Source organism: Malurus melanocephalus, unplaced genomic scaffold (genome assembly GCF_030028575.1).
Source record: "Malurus melanocephalus ecotype Western Australia unplaced genomic scaffold, MMel_1.1 scaffold_91, whole genome shotgun sequence".
In the NCBI taxonomy this organism is placed as follows: Eukaryota; Metazoa; Chordata; class Aves; order Passeriformes; family Maluridae; genus Malurus; species Malurus melanocephalus.
The window spans coordinates 2,156,643-2,177,204 of NW_026623323.1; positions in this window are offsets into that span (position 1 = coordinate 2,156,643).

A 20,562-nucleotide genomic window follows, 5' to 3' on the forward strand; every position below is an offset into this window, starting at 1 on the left:
AAATGAATTAAGTTTTAAGTGCAGTGAGTAATTGTTATAGCAGTTGAATTTAAAAAGTAGTGGAAAGAAACTAGGTGGTACGTCAAATCTCTTCAGATCTTAAGTTAACAATATTGAAAATCCTGTAGGTCACGTTTACTTTTATAAAATTACCATGCAGAAACATCAGTAGGCAAAATACAATCTMCATAATTGAAGCAAGTTAAATGATATGAAGAATGCCTTGAACAAATAGCTATGAGGGACATGTACTTATACATAACCATTAGTGTAACTCTGTAAGTCTACTTAGACTTAATTACAGTGCTGCAGAACTCSGCACGGAAGCTGTGAGATGTGAAAAGAGACATTTTGCATATTGCTGTAGGGATCRTTGTATTTATTCAAGACACTGACATGGCTTTACTCTGAAGGGCTAATTGAAACAATTGGGTTTGACTACACTGGCAATATGGAAACAGAGCAAGCAGAACAATGGCAAGTGCCGTAGGACTGCTCAGCAATCAGAGCTGTCATCTGCTCTGATTTGCACATGTCATATCAAAAGCATTCTGGCACCTAACTCTGAATTTTTAATTCGATAAAATGCACACACACTCAACTCCAAACCTCATCAGAATATTTTAATTTCACCACAAATAAACATTGCACAATCCTGTCAGYCAGCCTGGAAAAAAGCAATGATAAACTGTTGCTACCCCAAGTCACCTAGMTGGGAAAGAGTTAGAGCTTGACATTGATATCACTTAGATTGATATAAATATTAAGAGATTTTGTGACATTTACTGGTGTTACTCTGGTGAAGAACTTCATTACAATAGGAATTCTGACTTTCAGTCGGAAGGAATATTAGTCATTTGGAAGAAAGCCATGCTGGGAGATCACGAAGATGGAGTTGTTCTAAAATCTAAGATCAAGTTTTCTTAATCTAGAAAGATTCAAAAAACAGAGAAGAAATTAAAGCCTTCTGTGTTGGACAACCACATCAAAATATTTAAAAAAACATTTTAAACAAGTACTCTCCACTGCCTGCTATAAATCCTCTGTCTGGGTGGATTGTAAAAACTTCCTGTGATTGCTAGATTGGAAAATAATAYGAATAGTGCCAAGACACTGAGTGATGTTAAATTTTAATCATAAACCAATATCAGCACAGTAATAAATTTTAGGATGGTAGTCGATTCCTATATCTTATTTCATTGTACTACTATAAGAAATGATGTTATTTGATGATAAGTACTTTATGTGGAGCATGAATTCAGCTCTATAAGTCCCATAGTGTCAGTATTGGATTAGAGTGCATCACCACATCAGATASATGGCCATTCCACAGGAAGAGCCCAGTTTTTGTGGACAGCTTCTCCCAAATGTAGTGAGGAGAGGCCAYGTCCCAAAGAATTTTATGTAAGCGAGGCAAAGCTGAAAGAGGCAGTGAAGTGTGTTGCTAACAAATGATACTGTCAAATATAATTTCTTCATGCATGTACAGGTGCACACTGTGTACTAATATCCTGGGGCTTCTGACTGRAGAATTTTAAATGCTCCTGGTTTTRGTAGTACTTGTCATGTTCCCAAGCCTGAATGCTTTATATCTTTCCAGGTATTTTTAAGACCTTTCAATCCATGTTGTTATTCTGCCAGGTGAGTTTTTTGGAAGTGTGCATAGTGCTTGCAGGTTTTTTATGAGTTTTCCAAAGATTATTTATACAATGAAGCACAAGTTTGATAGACTCCTAATTAAATCTCATATATGCTTGCAATTTGAGAGGCTGCAAATGGCTATTGGGAAGTCTTGGCTGTTCTTTTTTTTCTTTCTGGTTAGAGGAACCGAATTCACTCAGGAACAAATTCAGGATTTCAGGAAACTTGGAAAAGCTAATTTCTGATTTATTTATGATACTTGTCAGACATTGGTGCAATGTGAAATCAGATTGGTGTGGTGTATGTCAAATCTGGGCTGCACACTCTAGTTACGCAGAGTTATTTACAACTGAAGCCTTCAGTACAACACTGACTGTAGGGGCAGACAAAACTGAGCAGGCTGGGTTTTATCWGTGGCTCTATAAAAAAAAAGTATTCCTGGGCTGCATGTCTTCAAATAAAAGAATATTTCAAGGTATGCATGCAGCTTTTTATGGTGTCCCTAAATTCTGCACCTCGCTCTGGTCATTTCAGTGATCTGCAAAGGTTTCCCCAGTGGTACTCAGTATATCAGACTCTGCTCCTCAGAACCCAATGGAACAGAAACTCGGTGCTTTACAGGGCTGCAGCAGCCCCAGGAAGGGTTTTGTTTGAAGCACTTGAGTCTTTCCCACTGTTCAGAGTGAAGTAATGTACAAAACAAGGAAAAAGTTTTCTATCTTTCTTGATTCTGACCAGAGAAATTTGTTTTGTGAGATGTTAAAAGTCAAGCTCTTCTATTTTAGAGAGAATAGTTTATGTATGTATTTACTATTGTTTTCTAAAAAGCTTGGATTTATTTTTCCAAGTGGAATTTAATAGGATGAATAGATATTTTCATCAGGATGTTGTCTGTACAAACTCAACCCATTTAGCTATATATCACTCCTCAAAAAACCCAAAATTGCTCTTTCATACCAAGATAAAAGATGTTATTTGCTCATAGTTACACTAAAGATCATCAGTAACTGATGCCATAGAGGTTTAGTTAAGATGTAAATGTAAAGTGTCACTAATAAATTCACAAACAAATCTTTATGGGACACACCAGCATTTCAAAGTTTTAAAACAACACTTCAGAAAATGAGTCACTGAGCTTACCCTGAAGGCCCATCCTGCTGAGTTCATGAGGATGTTTAAAAATTGGACTGGCTGTGGCCCTAAGCATCCTGCTTTGAGCAGCATGGCTGGATTTGCCGATCTCCAGAGGTGCCTTCCGATGTCAGCTGCTCTTTGATGGTGCAGATTCTTGAAACTTGCCCTTCTGCTGCCAGTGTCTCCTTGTGAGAAAGGTCTCGTGGCAAGTTATTACATAAATTTGAATTACAGGAAAGCCTCCACTTAACCTATTTTCAGCAAATGACTTGAACTGAATTTTAAGTTTCTCTTTGAGGATAGGCTGTAGCAACCTATGTAGTGGTTTTGTTAATTAAAGCAAATAATCTTCCATGAAGGTTCTTGAACTGCAGTCATCTTAAAAGAAATATTACATATGCAGTAGCATCCAAGTGATCTTGCCAAAGCTAGASAGAAATTTCTCTTGCTGATGGAGCACTCCATCATGAGAACAAGGAGACAGATTCTGTACTGTTTTACACCTGGCAGAACTCCAYTGACTTCATTAGGTGGATTTTTCCTGAGTGTTGTAGATTTTCAAATGTTATAGGAATATGACACAGACATGAAAAATTAAAATACAAAAAGATACTAGCTAGCTCTGGCCCTCTAAAAACAAAGTGATAATGCTGGGGATTTATGTTCCAAATGTAGGAGGCTTAATTTACTAAATTASCCCAAGCTTGGATTAGGATAGTAAGAATTTCAGAACTGTTGTGGAGTGACAATAATTTTGAAATTATTTGCAAGAAGGAATTTTTTAAATTACATTTTAAGCAAGTACAGTTTTCCTCCTATCAAAGAGAATACTAATTTATTGTAGTTTTTCTCCAGTTTCCCAACAGACCCAAAAATAAACCTACTAAAACCCAGGGTAGAAAGTTTAARCTCCTTTCTTGACCTCTCCAGCATTGGCATAACCTGCATTGCCTCAATGCCACGTGTTTTTTTTTTTTTGCTTGACAGGCTGTCAGCATCTTCAGCAGGGCATTGTGCTTTTTGGAAGTTCCAGCACTTGTCTGTGAGTGCTGGTGCCAGCAGCCAGTCCTGGGGAAGAGCYGAAGTGCTGGTTCTTTGTGACGTCTGTCACAATGTGATATATGCCTGTAGGTTCACAAATTAATGATCCCCAAATGTCCTTCCTTCCTCTTTGATCCAGGGGAAAGAGAGGAGAAATGAGGGAAGAACAGACACACAGAGAAAAATAGCAGATGCAGAAAAAGTAGGGAAAAAAGGTCAAATGGTGATCCACAGRACAGACAGCTGTGGAGAGCCTGAGAAGAAGGGGCTTGCAAAGAATTTTTGTTTCAGGATATTTTTACAGGTTTATTGTTAGTCTGGTTTTCATATGGAGAAGTGGTGTATCTTTTCACACTGCAGGCATTAATCCCCTCTCCCCRTAAGAATTGTTGAATTACTTGACCAATTTAAATCAAATTGTGTAGAAGTAAAATCCCTATAGGTTTCATCACCATAAATGACAGTGCAGGGGAGGAAAATCTCTCGCTTTTTGGGAGTGGAGGGGAAGATGTAGCACAAACACATTCTGTGTTACATTGCAAAGAAAGGCAATGAGTACCTAAAGCTTAGAAAAGCTTCAGAATGGGCTTATACACCAGCCTAAAATCTATGAAATCCAGATAAGTGTAAAACAAGGTTTTGTTAGTTCTGAAAGTTTTGGATAGCCAATAGGTGATTTATTTTAGACAAAAAATGACTGGAGAGTGAGAAAGACTGTAAGAACTAGTTCACTAGCTAAAAGCTATTTTCAATTAACTTTAGCTTTGTTAAATTTAAGATTGGACTTCAACATGGCTCTCTCATGGGGTGAACATAAGAATTGAAATAGATAGAAAGCCGGAGAACTGAGCCTTGCCTATGAGAAAATGTTGCAAAATTCCAGGACTAGTTATGTAARTAAATCTTGCCATTCCTCATCAGGAAGGATATAGGTATAGGATAATAATAAGTCAAAGTAGATGCATTAAAGGAGAATGACTCCTACAGTGAAAGGAAATAACCCAGTGCTGACACAGCCTGGAAATTGGATATCCAGGGACAGGACAAGGGGATGGCTTTAAAGTGCCATAGGGCTGGTTCAGATTAGCTGTTGGGAAGAAACTCTACTGGGTGAGGCCCTGGCACAGATTGCCCAGAGAATCTGTGGTGCTCCATTCCTGGACGTGTTCAAGGCCAGGCTGGATGGGGCTTTGAGTCACCTTGGTCTTGTGGAAGATGTCTGTGCCCATGGTGAGAGGATTGGAACCAGGTGATCTTTAAGGTCCCTTCCAAACCAAACATTCTATGATTCTRTGAAATACAGGAAGGTAGATTTAAAAATCCCTCTAAGAAAAAAGGAAAGAAAGAACTAAAAAATAAGATTCTCTGAGTAAGCTGTTCCAAAAAATAAATGTGTACTTCTGAGGATTTGGGGTCTGTGTTAGAAAAAGTGCAGTTTTATTGGAAACTGAAATTTTAATGGCTTATTCACCTTACACCGAGGAATTTTTTAACTCACAGTTGAAGTTTCCACMGAGATCCTGATGCTCCAAAGTGCAGCTTTGAAATATTCCATTTTTAACACCTGAGACATTTTGTGAATGTAGCCCCTGTTCTGTAGTTGAATTGCTTTGTGAAAATAGCATGTTCCTACCCTAGCCAAGTAACTTGAAATTATTTTCAWCTTTAAAGTCATACAGACCGAGCCTTACAGAAATGATTGATGAACATCACCTCCCACTATTTTCTATAAATATTTTTTCCATTTAACATAATTTTGATTGTCATATTTATTTTAATGTCAAGGCTCATAGAATCATGTATTTCTTGTCTTACATTTGACTGAAAGCAGACAAAGAGAGAAAGCATTCAGACCAGACTAAATACAATTTCTTCCATATTTTTGTTACAGGGTCCACTTGTGCTCACCTTGTTTATRCTGACATAGCCCCATTGACCTCAGTGGAACTGGATATAGTCAGCCAAAGTGAAAATCTAATCCACTAAGTCCCCTCTTTCTCTTGTGGCTRTGCAAACTATTTCTTTTATTATGGCATGCTCCCTTTCCTTATGTGGAATTCAGAAGGCTTTATCACTTTCTTTCTCTCGTCTTAAGATTTTTAGACTTTTTAGAATAGTACTTGCAACACTAAAACCATTCACCTTATTAGATCAATATAAGGAATAAATTTTATCCAACAGCCCTCTCTATTCTACTTTCRTAGGCTATTTGAAACACTTGACAAAGTATTTATAGCTATTGTGCATGTGCACCATAACTTTATGGACTATATTGTGTGGAAACTACATTTGTACTAAAATTTGATCATGTGATGGCAAACCTGACTGCTCTGGAATTTACAATATATAACACAGCTATTTAAAATGGAAAACCAGAAATGTGTTATGTAGTATTTTGTATAAAAAGTTTGTCTAAACAGAAGTAATTTAGAACTCACTGTAAAACCAATTTTTTCACAGTAGCCAGCATTCCAAAACCAAATACATTGCAGTTGTTGAGAATTACAATATATTTTATTTTGCTTCATGCATCATTAACAAAATTGCCTGTTTGTCTGTTCTACTAGAATCTGCATTGTGGATGCTAACAGTAAGAACAWTAAAAGGGGAGAGATAATTACCCATTATGTGGTGAGTACAATCCCAAAGATTAAAAAAACTGTGTTTTGACTGTTAYGCTGAATATTGTTGCTATGTCCATTAAGAAAATAATTGAATCARATTTTTTGYTGAGATACTTTGTCAAGAGAGYAACARCTTAAAAAAATGTTAATTTAGATKRTCRTAGAATTCTGTTCGTGTTTCTCCCTCAGCAATCTCAAATTCTGACCCTGTGCATAACTGAAGTGAATTGGTATTGAAAAAGGTAATGTAGGRTAGAGATTGTAAACTTTATTTTTAAACTGTTGTAGCAGAAGAAAATAGATGTAATTACTGTTCACTACAGCTGATCCTCAGAACATCACAGTACCTTGACTCTATGCTTTGGAATAATGCCTATAAAAGAAGACCAATTACAAAGCAGAACATTTCACAAGACATAAAAAACAGTTGAAGAGTATTTTTTCACTTAGTTACGAGTATGTCTGGYATTTCAAGTGACTGGAATTGTCAGAATGTAATTTGTTATCTCTGCACACTTGCTTTAAGCCACAGTGACARTACTTTATTTTGGAAACTGGGAATAATACCGATGCTAAAAGCATGCTCTCACTTTGATTAAGCTGTATTTTTATTAAGGCAAACTTTAGATATATGACGGTTAAGGCTGAACTGATTTCAACTTAYTCRTACAGTTTATGTTCCTATTTATTGTTGTGCATTAGTTTTTGACTGGGACTTTCAAACAGACCTAAGGGAGTTGAGTGCCTAAATCTAACTGAAACGTAGTAGGAAATGGAGATTTAGTTACCTGGGACCCCTTAGAAATTCCTGGCTATAAACTTGCTAGCTTCCTCAGTTTTTATTACACATAAATACAGGTGATATTTGTCAATGTTTAAGGCAGAAAAGGATGGTTCACTGCCCTCCCTCCATGCAGGAGCATAAACCAACTGCATCAAATCAGGCATGGAGTGGCTGTAAGCTGCTGCTGAGCCATGCAGGCACCTGCTCAACTGCCCTCCCTGGTGAAAAAGGTAAGTCAGCACATACTCTGAGATAGTCTCATTGTACCATTGCATTCTTGCAAGCCAAAACAAGCCCATTTACTGTGAATAGCCTCTAGGGAAGCCCTGCCACAGAAGAGCAGCTGAAGCAAAGCAATCTGCAGGATGTCAGATGATCTGCACCCTTGTGCAGGGATAGCTGCAAATCCGCCTCCCCTCCTGCCTCATCCTGACCTGCTGTGGGAGCACAAAGTGCTCTTGGTGGCTCTGGAAGTGGGGTAGTGCATTTCACAGAGGGCTGCAGTGGTTATGGGGTGGTTGTGAGTAGAGCAGAGGCATGGGATATGGGATTAAGTGGCTGGAGGGCGTGTTGAGGTTACCACAAGTGTTTGGGGCATGCTGTCACTCCCAAGAGTTTCACCAGCTGCCTGCGAYGTGAGCAGTCCTGGGGATCCACTTACTGAAGAACAAAGCTGTGAATGGGTGTCTTCTGGAGCTAAAGGGGCTAATCCAGGGAAGGCACCTGAGAACCAGGACCTCGGAGAATGTGCCTACATCATTATTTGTGGGCTTTTGTAGTGGTGTTTTCTCATGTTAATGATGTTGGTATTGGTCCCAGGGTTCTTGTCTGTCTAGGTTTCAAATGAGAATCATAAAAAWTAAAATTATAAATGTCAGAGACTGAGCTACCTGATACAGGAACAGATCTACTGGCAGGGGATTCATTATGGAAGTCTGATTTCTTGGTCTTTGAAATCAGTGTGTATGTTTAAACGTTTGATAAATTCTGTTTCATTGTCAGAGTGTTTTGTAGAYTGAACTTGTTAATATGTTTAAGAGYGGCTTGTTAAGTAGCTTGTACAAATTATACAATGCATACTGATAAATTAACCTGTAATAAACTCCAAATGTTACCACGGCTTGAATAACCTGGATGTTTCCATGTGTTTTCTTCTGGCTACATGAAAGCGTTTTCTTCCCCAGGAGTCCCACTGTCCTAGTACCCAGTTCCCCAGCAGATTTCCTGCTTTGTTTTCTGMAATATAAATGAGGGTGTGGATTATKTYAAGACTTATTTTCTTGTTCATGGTCTCTGTTGGAGGTGTGGAGCAATCAGATGAAAATATGCTGGCTTTCATGCTGTTGCTCAAACTTGTAATTATCTGTTCATAAGTTTAAAAGTTTTTCTGAGTGTTACAATTCTTTTTTTTCTTGAAAGATCATGACACCTCAAAATGACACGATCTTGTCATATTTTTAGTGAAAAAAATACTACTATCTTTCAAATTTCTTTGGCATTTTGATATGTTGTGTCAGGGTGTATCAGTCAGTCRTATCCTGGGCACACAGCAGTGTGATTGACAGGACTTGAGGAGAACACAGCAGTTSCAGCCATTCTCTTTCTGAGTAAGATATATTCAAAGAGATGGGGACGCTCCTGTTTCTCATGTTTTTAAATGAGGCTTACYCCTCCATGCATAACCCACACTTTCACATCTTCCTCAGCTCCTTGGGTGTCACCAAAGCCACTCAGCCACATTTATTCCCTAATCATACCATCACCAGTGTTTCCTGACACACAGGACTTAACCACTTGGAATCTTCTTGTCTGTTGGTGGGATGGTTGCTGAAAAAACATGCCATCACCTGGGAATATCAGGTCAAAATATAGCAACCGCCCAGCCAAGAGGGCTGGAGGGAAAAAACAGCCAGCCTGTGCATCCATCTGCACTTTGGTGTAGCAAATGGGATGGTTTTGCTTTCCACTTTCAGGGTCSATACTTTCAAAAACAGTTGTGTTGTGGTGTGCCTGGAGGAGAGGTGCTCCCCTGGCTTTAATTTGCCCCTGTCGGCTGCTCCAGACACTTTMTTGAAGTGTGAACTGGAGACAAGAAGTCCTAAAAAATGAGGGAGGAGCCTCATGGGGCTGATTTTGTCCAGCGTAACAGGCATCTAGAGTCATCTACCCGTTCACGGCACCTGCCTTTTGCTTCTCGCACCTGGGAATATTGCCCTCAGGGTTTTTGGGCTTTTAAGGTTGCCTTTGTTTTTGGAAGTCAGTTTCCGCCCATTTTGCACCTCGGGAACGGGAAGTGGTGTGCCTCGGGCAAGCTCGGACATACAGCGGGACCACATTCAGCCTCTGCTGCCACACCTMCACGGCTTTGTGTGAGGTGAAAAGACTGAGAAGGAGTTAAGAAACTGCTTTCGGTGGTGAGGGCTGGGCTGGTGCTGCTGTGTGGGAAGATGGCGACTGCAGGTGTGTGGGGTGGGGCTGGGCTGAGCTGAGCTGGTGTTGCTCTGGTGCTGCCGTGTGGGAAGATGGCGGCAGCCGCCGTGTGGGGCTGGGCTGAGCTGAGCTGGGCTGGGCTGGTATTGCCGTGTGGGAAGATGGCGACTGCAGGTGTGTGGGGTGGGGCTGRGCTGGGCTGGGCTGGGCTGAGCTGAGCTGAGCTCAGCTAGTGTTGCTCTGGTGTTGCCGTGTGGAGTTGGGCTGGGCTGGTGTTGCCCCGGTGTTGCCGTGTAGAAAGATGGCGGCAGCCGCCGTGTGGGGCCGGGCTGGGCTGGACTCGGCTGAGCTGAGCTGGGCTGGGCTGGGCTGGGCTCGGCTCGGCTCGGCTCGTGTTGCCGTGTGGGGTTGGGCTGGGCTGGTGTTGCCGTTGCCGTGTGGGAAGATGGCGGCAGCCGCCGTGTGGGGCCGGGCTGTGTTGGTGCTTTCACCTGTGTGGGAGTGCTGCGCTGGGTTCTGCTGCTGGGTCCCTCAGGCTGCTCTCTCAGCCGCTGGTAGGGAGAAAAGGAAAAACTGTATTTGGTTTGCTTGAAATCGGGTTGTCTGGAAAACTGTTACGTGTCAAGAGTTTCAGCTTGTCCTCTGACTTTTGAGTTTCTATGGAAGGAGATTTTTTTTCTTTCCCCGTTGTTTTTCCCCAGTCATACACTTTTAAAGGTTGAGATTCTGTGCGCAAATGCAAATCCGCTAAAATRCCCCGAGTTTGAGTTATATTAAATKAATTCCCTGATCTTTCTCTTCAGCAGAATTTGAAGAAGGGGATCTGGAAAAGTCAAGTACATGGACACAGGCTGTAGACAGTATTTGGAAAAAGACCCATTTCTGAACAGCTTTGCTGATTGAAATAGAGCTCCAGTGATTTGTATCCATGAGGACTTGGCCTGATGTGGTGAAAGGTAAAATGCATGCTTAATCTGAAATCCTTCTGAAATAWTTTTCCTTCCTTATTCAATTTTCTTGCAACCATTTTTTCCCATGGAAGTCAAATCACTTCTGAAAAGCTCTCTTTTCAAATGTGCCCCTCTCTGTGGCGTAGATATTAAGTAGTATCTCTAATATCTTGGCAGTTTCATATTGTATAGGATATTGTAGACCAAATGGACAGCAACCAAGAAGAAAAAAATGTGAATGTATGTATTACTTTCTACTAATTAAACTTATTTGGGGTACGTGATCAATGGTGTGTTAGGAGAAGTCATTGAGAGAGCGTAATTGGGAAGGAAAAACACTCTTAATTCATTTTGCTTTACTATCTTGTCATTTGTTTAACAGTGTGGAAGACATTTGGTTGGGATGAATGGCACCTGTCACTTGAATTTTTCATCAAGACACTTTCAAATTAAGTTGGTGTTCAGGGTTTTGAGTCATATTTTGAGTCATATTTGTGTAATGCTGTCACTCATACCTTTATAATGAAAAAATCTCATACAGTGGTATAATTGTTGTCTGCTTAATCTAACCATTAACCTTTTATACCTTTTACAAAATGATGATGAAATGCTACTTTTTCTTCTTGATTATAGGCAAACATCAGTGAGTGCTTTGCAGCAATTATGTAAGGTACTAAGATTTGGGTTATATTGGCATGCCCACAGTAGCAGCTCTCCAGATGCTGTTCCAGGTTCCTCCAGTGAAACCCTGGGATATAAAATCAAGTTCAGGGGTGGTCTGGAGATCTGGCAACTAAATGTGCTGTTTTAGGCACTCTGTAAGACACAATTAGAGAGCTGCAAGACCCACTTCATGAAATAGCTTTGGCACTTGATTAATTTGAGGCTATTTKGAATGATTCAAAACTAGGTTAAAGCCAATAGTGCTTTTAAGTGCTAATTCAGTGGAACTTCAGCATGTTCTTAAGCTCATGCTGMAGAACAGCTTTTCTAAATTCTAAGTGAATTAAAATGCAACAAGTGGAAAACCCTTTTATAAGTGACAGCCAAAAACTCAGAGTCTGGGTAAGAGATGCAAACCATGCATTTTACATGGTGAAATCATGCTTGTTTTCAAAAAAGTAAGTACAGAATTTAAAATTGCAGCAAGAAACCTAAATTCTGAAATAGTGGTCATTGTCTTTACAGTGTCTGTGAAGCTCCATCCCTATACTTCCTTCCAGGATAACAACATGCCTGACTTTGAGAGTCTTCCAAGTGTTTTTTGTCTCTGGTGTACATGACTGGCGTTRGTCCCCTTGCTCACGAAATGCTGGYTGTGTGACTGAATTCTGCCCCATTAGCCTTCTTTCCAGGTGAGGAGAGAGCCCCATTCTCCTTGCTCTTCCAGCCTGAGCTCTGTCCTGTGAACCAGAGAGGTGCTGTGAGTGTGGSCACTGGCTTCTCAAGGGATTTTGCAGTTATCTGTAAAACTAACCTGCCTAATTACAGCTGCTGCTTAGTGACAGCTGCTGCCAGATGGATCTGCCTGTGGATGTTGACATGTAATATGTCAGAGCCATTCTGTTTTTAAATGGTGAGTAAATGCTAGCCGATTCTCCTTTCTTATAGAGAACAACAGTAAAAGATCTGAGTGTACTGTCTGGATTCATACAGGCTCTGGCTTATCAAAGCTTGAGGTAGAACAGTAAAAGAATTAAGGCACATTTATATAAAAACAGTGAGAGAAGTCTCTGTGGAAAAAGCAATTCCTGTACAGAGCCGGAATCTCACAAGTTAACAACTCTGACCCACACAACTCTTCTGTAGTGGTCAGGAACTATTTATCTCCTTTGTGAAGAATAATGGTTTCCATTCCTCAGATTCAATCTTTGGATGATTTTTCACTCCCAAGATGAGTGAATTTTTTGTTTTCTGTTTTTTTTAAAATGCCTACTCTATATAGAATCCCCTTGGAGGTGAAGAAAGAGGTCTCAACTTCATGAGGTAAATCCCCTATAGGGAATACAAGCAGTGGTCTTGAGCTGCATTGAAGTAAGAACTGTGAATTGAATATGTATATTCAATCTTTTGACAAGATATTTGCTGGGAATTATCTTTATCCTTTTAGGATCAGCTGGTGAATATGAAAGCTGTGCTTCTGAGGCTGGGTTTTTGCCCATCCCTTTTGGGGATGTGATTGCTTGTTCAAGGCAATTCAGGGAGCASTAACAAAGACTTTCTCTCAGGAGCAGTACAGCTTCCCACATTCCAAATGCATATCTGCATTGCTGTCAGCTCCACTGTGCTTTGGGTGTTCTCCACATTGTCATTATTTGCTCAAAACTTCCACTGGATCACAAAGGTATCACATGTTATGAGCAGGAGTGTTGGATTTCTGTTTTCAAAAGCAAATGTGACACAAGATCATGTAGGTGGAGGTTGTCATGATTTATTTCTTGTATGTGATGTGAAAACATCAACATGCTTAAATAAAAAAAACAAGTATTTTTTTCTTACATCTGCAGTAATTTTTCTAAAGGATGCTTTAAATGTGGGTTGGGTTTTTTTTTTTTGTTTTTTGTTAGCTTGGGGCTTGATCTTCCAAAGTACTTTTGCTTGTTGAATGACTGCTTATCTAAATGATTTCAGTGGAAAAATTACCATATGATCACTAAGTATTCTTTCAGAAAGCAATCTCTTGTGTACTTCACAGTTTAAGTGTAAAGCTTTGTGATGCAAAAAAGACCATTTCATATCATAATTTCTATCTTAGAAATTAYTAACCACAGATAATTCAGTTCAGTATGAAAGAAAACAACCTTTAAATGTAACCTTTACCTCAGGCAATAAAGAACTTCTGAATAATTCTTTTGAATTWTCCGAGTTTATTTCACCCCTTAGTTCTTCCATGCTTTTAGGTAAACTTGTTTTTACTGGCTTGGAAACGTTCTCTTATTGGTTTGTTTGGAAAAGTAAATTTGTATTTAGGAAAAACARGTGATGTCATTTGTGAGATAGAAAGGAAATAGATAAAAATACGTATAATTTTGATTCCTCTCTACTTGAGAGCTTTAAAGTAAAAGGAAACCATCTGAAGAGAATTCATAGTTGCATATTTAAGACTGGAAATTACTGGACAAAAGTGAAGTAGACTGAGATGATGGTTTAGCTGGCAAAGGGTTCCTTAGCTTTTGATACTTAAAAGTTCTGAAAGCATGGAACTGAGGAAAATATATGAGAGAATAATTTTTGGTGTGGCTTTTTCCTTCTTTTTTTTTTTCTAAATTTTATTTTCTGGACTGTAATTGCAAATGTAATCTTGTCTGTTTTTTGACACAATTTTAGTTGCTTTTGTTGTAAGAGTTTTGAAGGCCAGAGCCGTCACTGGACAATCCTGACCCAGCTGTGGTACACTATTTTCTAGGTGTGCCTGTGGAATAGTCTGGCTAGAATATTCACCAGGGAAACATGCAGCTCGTTGTCCTTACAAACTTCCCAGATTGCCTGCTCAAGCAATGCCTCAGCTGTCAGCATCTATAAGAATGCAGTAGAAAACTGCCACACATAACAAGGCATAGCAAAGCAACAGACTTTATATGGATTTACTAAATGTAAATCCAGCAAATCGGTTTCTTAAGAGACTTGGGGAGCTGATAGTGCAGAGTGATTTTGAGAAYCTTTTCATGCTGCTGATTGCTGACCTTCCTGATTTAAGCCAGGCTCAGGTCAGCCGTGTTTGTGCTAGTAAGATTTAACTTAGTTGCTATTAGGAAATCATATGCAGTATCAGTGGGCTTTGTGCCTGCAAATTGTACCAAGTCTGCCATGCTTGGGAAACAAAAGCAAAAMCTGAGAAATACTGGCTTTAAAAAAAAAAGCAACTAATTATGCTTAACTTCTGGTGTATACAATAATCACCAAAGTATTCATTCTATTCATGATAAAATAATGCCAAGTCCTAAAAAGAGGATTTTAGTTTACTCATGGAGACCTTCTGAAGACCTAAACATTCTCTGTTTTGGTGTCTTGTTAACCTTGTTTCTGTAGTTCTCATTGGGTCACTGTAGACAATTGGCGGTGGTAGTATTAATTAACTTTMAAAGTTGCTGGCTAGTGATTTGATTGATTGAAATGGATTAGGTTCAGAAAAACCTCATAGAAAGATCTTTCATTTTCTGACACATTCAAGTTTATGAAGATGTTATGTCACATTCTATCTTAMCACATTATGGTAATTTAGCACTGTGTGGGCCTTTGATGTGATGTGCTTTACCTCATTATAACATTTTTCAACTTCTGAGAAGTTTATAACCAAGAGGCACAAGGCTTGGCTAATTTGACAAAATTTGACACTGAGTGGCAACATTTTAAAAGCTACCCATGTAAAATGCAGTGTGTATGCATGTGTATAAAACTTTATAGTTTTGAAAGTAATTGCAGGAATGGACTTTATGCTTCCCAGTAAGAAAAGTCACTGACTATTCCAGTTTGAGACTGGTGTTTAAAAAGACAGGTCAGCCTTCCCAGACTTCCACAGAGGTCAGGTAAAGTGTCTGAAGGGGAAGAGTCAGCTGCTTCTTTTTTTCAAGTCTGAGATAATTTATTCTTTTCTCATGTCCTCAGTGTATGTATTTTTTTTTTGAGTCGTTGGCAACCAGAATTAGTTCGTATGAAATTGACAGGCATCTTGCAGGAATGGCCTTGGGAACCAGTCCATATTTATTTAGTTTCAGCTAATAGCCATGTGTACGCACAATTTAAGAAAAACAACAGTAATTTAAGTGACAGAAAAGGGGAATTAATTCAGAGCCTGAAGCAAGAGCAGTCCTTTCTTTTGATTACAGTTCTGGTGTCTAAATCTGAATCCAGCATGCCCTGGATCTTTCTCTATTAGCATTCTGTCAGATATCAGGGTGAAATTCATCTCCCTTCTTGTTACACTACCAGCAAAAAGCAGAGCTGGGAGAAAGTTATTATATAAAATAAGAATTTTTCTATCTTGAGTATAAACCCTACTCTTTCCACCTCTTCTTTCTCCAAAAGATTCCCCACCTTCTCCTGCACATTCTGTTGTCATGTTTTTCCTACCCRTAATCCCTGTTGAGACATGAGCAGGTCCTCGGCCATTGTGCTACCACACAGAGCAGTCAGGGATGTGGAGCTGCATGGATTAGATACATACTGCAAAAAGCAGCAAATCTTGCAACAAAAGAGCAGATTTTTGGGAGGTAATACTCTGAAGCAAGGTAATGTTTTCATTTGCTGGTGGGATGGGCATCAGTGTTGTATGAATCCAGGAGTAGGTCCTGTCCTGAAGGACAGATGGTCTCTGAAACTGCAGTGCTGTAGCACAGTGTATCCATGCAGGAAGCAGTTAAAGTATGCTTCCTTTCAGGAACYTGAAAAGGCACTTGGTAGCACTTAACTAAAAAGTTGCAAGGCGAGTAAGTAAAAGAGACTTGATTGCAAACAGCAGCAGTGGGACTGGGATTGGACTGACATTCTGAAACATTTGTGCAAAGCAAAATCTCTTAATGGGTCTTGCTTGTGTTTCGACATTTATAATCAACTGTTATGCACTCAAGAACTGCTTTGCTGTCTTGCCTGCAGACCATAGAGTTATGGGAGGGAAAAATTGTACCGTTTGCGAAGAAAATTTTATTGGTTACAGGTGAAAAGGACTAATGAAAGGATAAAAGCTGTTGCCCAGAAAAGTGAATGTGTGTGCAGCCAGCAGAGGTTCCCATTTTGTGAGATTTAAGCACTTCAGCCAACCAACAGGAGTGTGTATGTCTCCTCTGCCGAAGGCAGAATGGTTTTCCCAGTAAAAATAAGGGTTGTGTTAATTAACACAGAAGTGTTGAGCTGGTGGAAATGGCTGAGTTGAATGTGTCCAGTAAGACTTCGGGATATGCAAATGTATGTTTTTTGAACTGTATCTGCTCTCTGAAAGTAATATCTTATACGGTCATGGGTTTATTGRGGTGCTTCCCAAGAAGGCTGCAATATTATAGCAAGAAAATACAAGCTGAAATCAATTAGAATTGTTTTTAAATAAATGTTTCCGGTTATCACCATAGACACAGATCACTTGAACACTGAGAATAGAATTAGTTTTAGAACTGTTTCCTTTCCTGTCCTCACCATGTTTGCTTCATGTCCATTATCTTCCTAATCCCAGGTATTTTCCTTCACCTCTTGGAGAAAATGACAGTAAAGACTCTTTTGCTGACTTTTTATTTTGTTTTGCTGTCATTTTGAGTTTGTTCATATCATTAACTTCTCCCTACTTCATCTCTGTGAGACAGCTGAGCTCAGAGGACACTCAAAGTGCACAATTAATGGCAAACTGTCAGCACAAGTGAATCTGGAGTCAGTAGTAACCAGGGGAAAAAGAAACTGGGTATCTGTAGGTAAACAGGTTCTTTAGTGCTCAATTGATGGTCAATGCCAACAGAAGACAATAAAAGGGACGTAAAAATATGTTAAAAAAAAGAGTAAAAAATAATCTCCTAAAATAATTCATAGCGTTTTTGAAGGAAAATAAGTCAACCTAACTACAGTTTTTTTAGGTGAATTCATAGTAGTCTCTCAGTATATATAGTGTTGAACTTAGAAATTTTGTACTTACGTTGATGAGTGGTAAAAATAAAATCTGTGGTAGATTTATAGTTCCTCATGGAATGTTCCATTTGAAGAACATAATGCTAATGGCATCAATTTGGCTTTCTGTTTATGACCTTGCCTTCTCCTTATAGTGTCTTGCACTTGGTGCTTCCAATATGAGCCTGAAAACTGCTCTACAAAGAGTGTTGCTGAGACAGGGGAAACTTYGTGTCAAATATTATGCCAAGGTCATTTCACCTTCATCGTAACTCATTCCTGACTTGTCAGGTTTGGGGTTTTGTTAGTTCATATTTTCTGTCAGTTTAGATAAATGTATTTTCAACCTTTTTGAAAAGGGCAGGATTGGTCATTTGTTCCAATTTGGGACTGACCCCTAGGGAAACTATGCCCTGGATAGATGTTCTTTCTGCTCTCTGTACTTGGTAGTCTTTCATGTCTGAGGTCACAGCTGAGGCCAGTTGTTGGTCACCAAGAGAATGTTCCCATCAAGAACATCCTCATTTGTGCAAGCAACACTGTCAATAGTGGTTTTAAGTGTTGCTGTAATGTGGGAGCCTAATTTCAACACAAAGTCCAAGAGTTCCTTTTCTCAGTGAATTTGTGTCATGGAAACAGTGCATTGCTGAAGTGAATTCCATATTTTGTTCTCAGATACAGCCTTATTTTTTCACCTGAATGCAGTTTCTCTTGGGTAAACTTGCCCTCACAGTTAAGTGTCTTGTTCATATATGGTTCTATAGGGTATGCGTATTTTACTGATGGACTTCCACCTGTTCTAGAAAGTCACCCCTGACTCCTGTGAACCTTTTCAAGTGGGCATTAACTTGATTAATATTGTCAAAAGGTTTAGAAAGGTCTGGAAGGGTGAGAGGGGTGCTTGCTTATCATCTGTTGATGTGAGGAGGCCATCTGGTAATCCTGTGTCTGCCCAGAGCCTGGCCTGAATCCAGGCTGGAGGACASTATACTGGATTCAGCTGTGAGCCCCTCATTAGCTCTTAGCTTGTTTTCCTATAACCTTTAATCAAAATGATATTAAGGAACAGTTTGGCTGTGATCCTTATGTTCTTGTTGCTTTTTATAAAGGAAAACTTTCACTTCTTGGAAATACATTTTTGAAGGATKAATGTAAAATTTCCTCTCTAGGTCTTTCCTCTCCAAGTCAGACATTGACAGTTGTGACCAGCTAGAAGGCAAAGGTAGGTGGTATCTTCTTAGGGGCACTCTCTGAGCCCAGGGCTGTGAGCTTAGGAGCTTTCTGAGCCTAAAGTGCTTAGTGCTCTTTGGGTTTTCCCACTGAATTTTTCCAGTTCTTTTTGAGCCACTGTACATCTACAAACACTTCCACTGTAGAACTCTATATTCTGGAAATAAGTTTGTTCCTGCTGATTTTTTATGGCTCTTCGTTCCTGTTTTGGAACAGAGAACAATCATTTCCTCTCATGTTCTGTACATTACTCAACACTTCAGTCTGTGAATTGAAAATGTTTTTGCTGTTGTCTCTGAAGTTTTCTATTGATAGAGAAGAATTAATGTCTCACATAAGGCACACTGTTTGCATTTCATATGTTAAGAGAAAGGCAGGATCACATCTTATTCTTCGTGTAGGCTGATGATGGGTGAAAAATTCCACTGGCAGAATAAAGCAACTTGTAAGAGGTTTTTGATGTCAAGTCTTAAAARTGTCTTTGATTGCTTGTTCTGGCCCTGTTATATTCCATAGCTCTTCATAAAAGCAGTTTGTTTTAGTCMCGGGAGTTGTTTATTCTGAGTTCCAGAGTTCTGAATTCCATGGGGAGGGTCAGCTGTCTGACTGGGAGCCTGGTGGGAGCAGCTTTAATAAGGCTTCCACACAGACGTGGGAACACGTCTGAATTTCTGCGTGGAATGGATGGATGTTCTCTTTCAGAAGTGAGGGGGAAGGTACTGTAATTTTCCAAGGAAAGAACATTTTTTAAAATGCTGGTATTTCAACTTGGCATTCTTTCATCCAACTTTTTCATAATGTCCCACMTGCTGACTTCAGGAGGCAAATCAATATATAGGAAATATTTTGCAGGTTGTATTTTCAGTTCAAACTCTGCAGTGCAAATTAGGTAGGAATGGAAATTATTTTTTTTTAACCTGGCATTTCTGTTAGAATTGCATTTATTACAATTTCTGAAAATTTTAATCGAATATACTGTCATGAAAACCTTCGTTCAAGACAGTCTGAGTTTTTTAATAAAGTTTTTATTTTAAATTTATTACTTAGTAGAGGCTCCCTCTAAAATTGGTTTAGATGGAATGAAAATTAGGTTTAACAAAAGCCTATCTGATTTGTAAAACCTCTTGGAGATCTGAGTGCTCAATAAACCTGAATTAGTTAAATCACTCTAGTAAAGATTTTGAATTTAAATTCATTTTGTATGTTCAGGATTTTTCTTAATAAGTCTGTTTAACAGTACTTTTTGACAAATTAATTTTTATATAATTCCATCAAAAAGAATATGAAATGCAGTATGAGATCCTTTATCTCAGAGAGCCTGATACAGCCTGGGTATGGCAGATGTGAGTCAGTGCAGCCTCCCAGAGAGAGAAGGAGGAGCTTTGTTTCAGCATGCAKAGGAAACCTGTATCCAGTGGCTTCTGCATCCATGCTTTCAGGAAGTGTTGGGAAGGTGAGAGCTTGGGTTCTGGGATGAACCAYATCCTGTGGTGCAGAGGGCTTCCCTTTGTCCTGGCTGCTCTGGGAGGGCTTACAGCCTTCAGCATGGGTGTGCCTGAGCTGCCCTGGGCAGCTGCACACCTCTCACGTGTGGCATGCTGGGGAATTGGCCATGGAGGTGGGGAATGGCTCTGCAGGAGTCTTCCTGGCTGTGCCAAGTCACAGCTCAGGGTTGTCACTGCCAGACCCTGGCTGGTGATCCATCTGTCCTCATCCTGGGATTTATATTGTGTACTTTTGCCTTTATGCAGAGTTCATATGCCCATCAGCTTGGGCAATGGCTTAATGATTGTACAGGAGAGTATTGGCTRCCATGGATAAAAAATACATGTGATGTTCTGTAGAGGTCTTTACTGTTAGTAGCCTGGCTTTTGGGGTACTAGGGAAGTAGATGGTGCTTTATGTCCTTTTTAGGTTTCTTTGGTTTTTCTTAATTTTACTAGCTGAGAAGCAAAAAATGCGCTGAAGTTAYGGGCTAATGGGAATATCTGCTGTGTTTTTTCAAGAATTAAGGCTTCAGCTGGAACCAAATTTGATGTGATAAAGATGGTTTGTTTTGCAGTATGAGGTCAAATGATCCCTGTGGTGTCTGGTGCTAGAGTGTGCAAAGCTCCTTTCACTGTGTGCTTCATGTACTCAAARG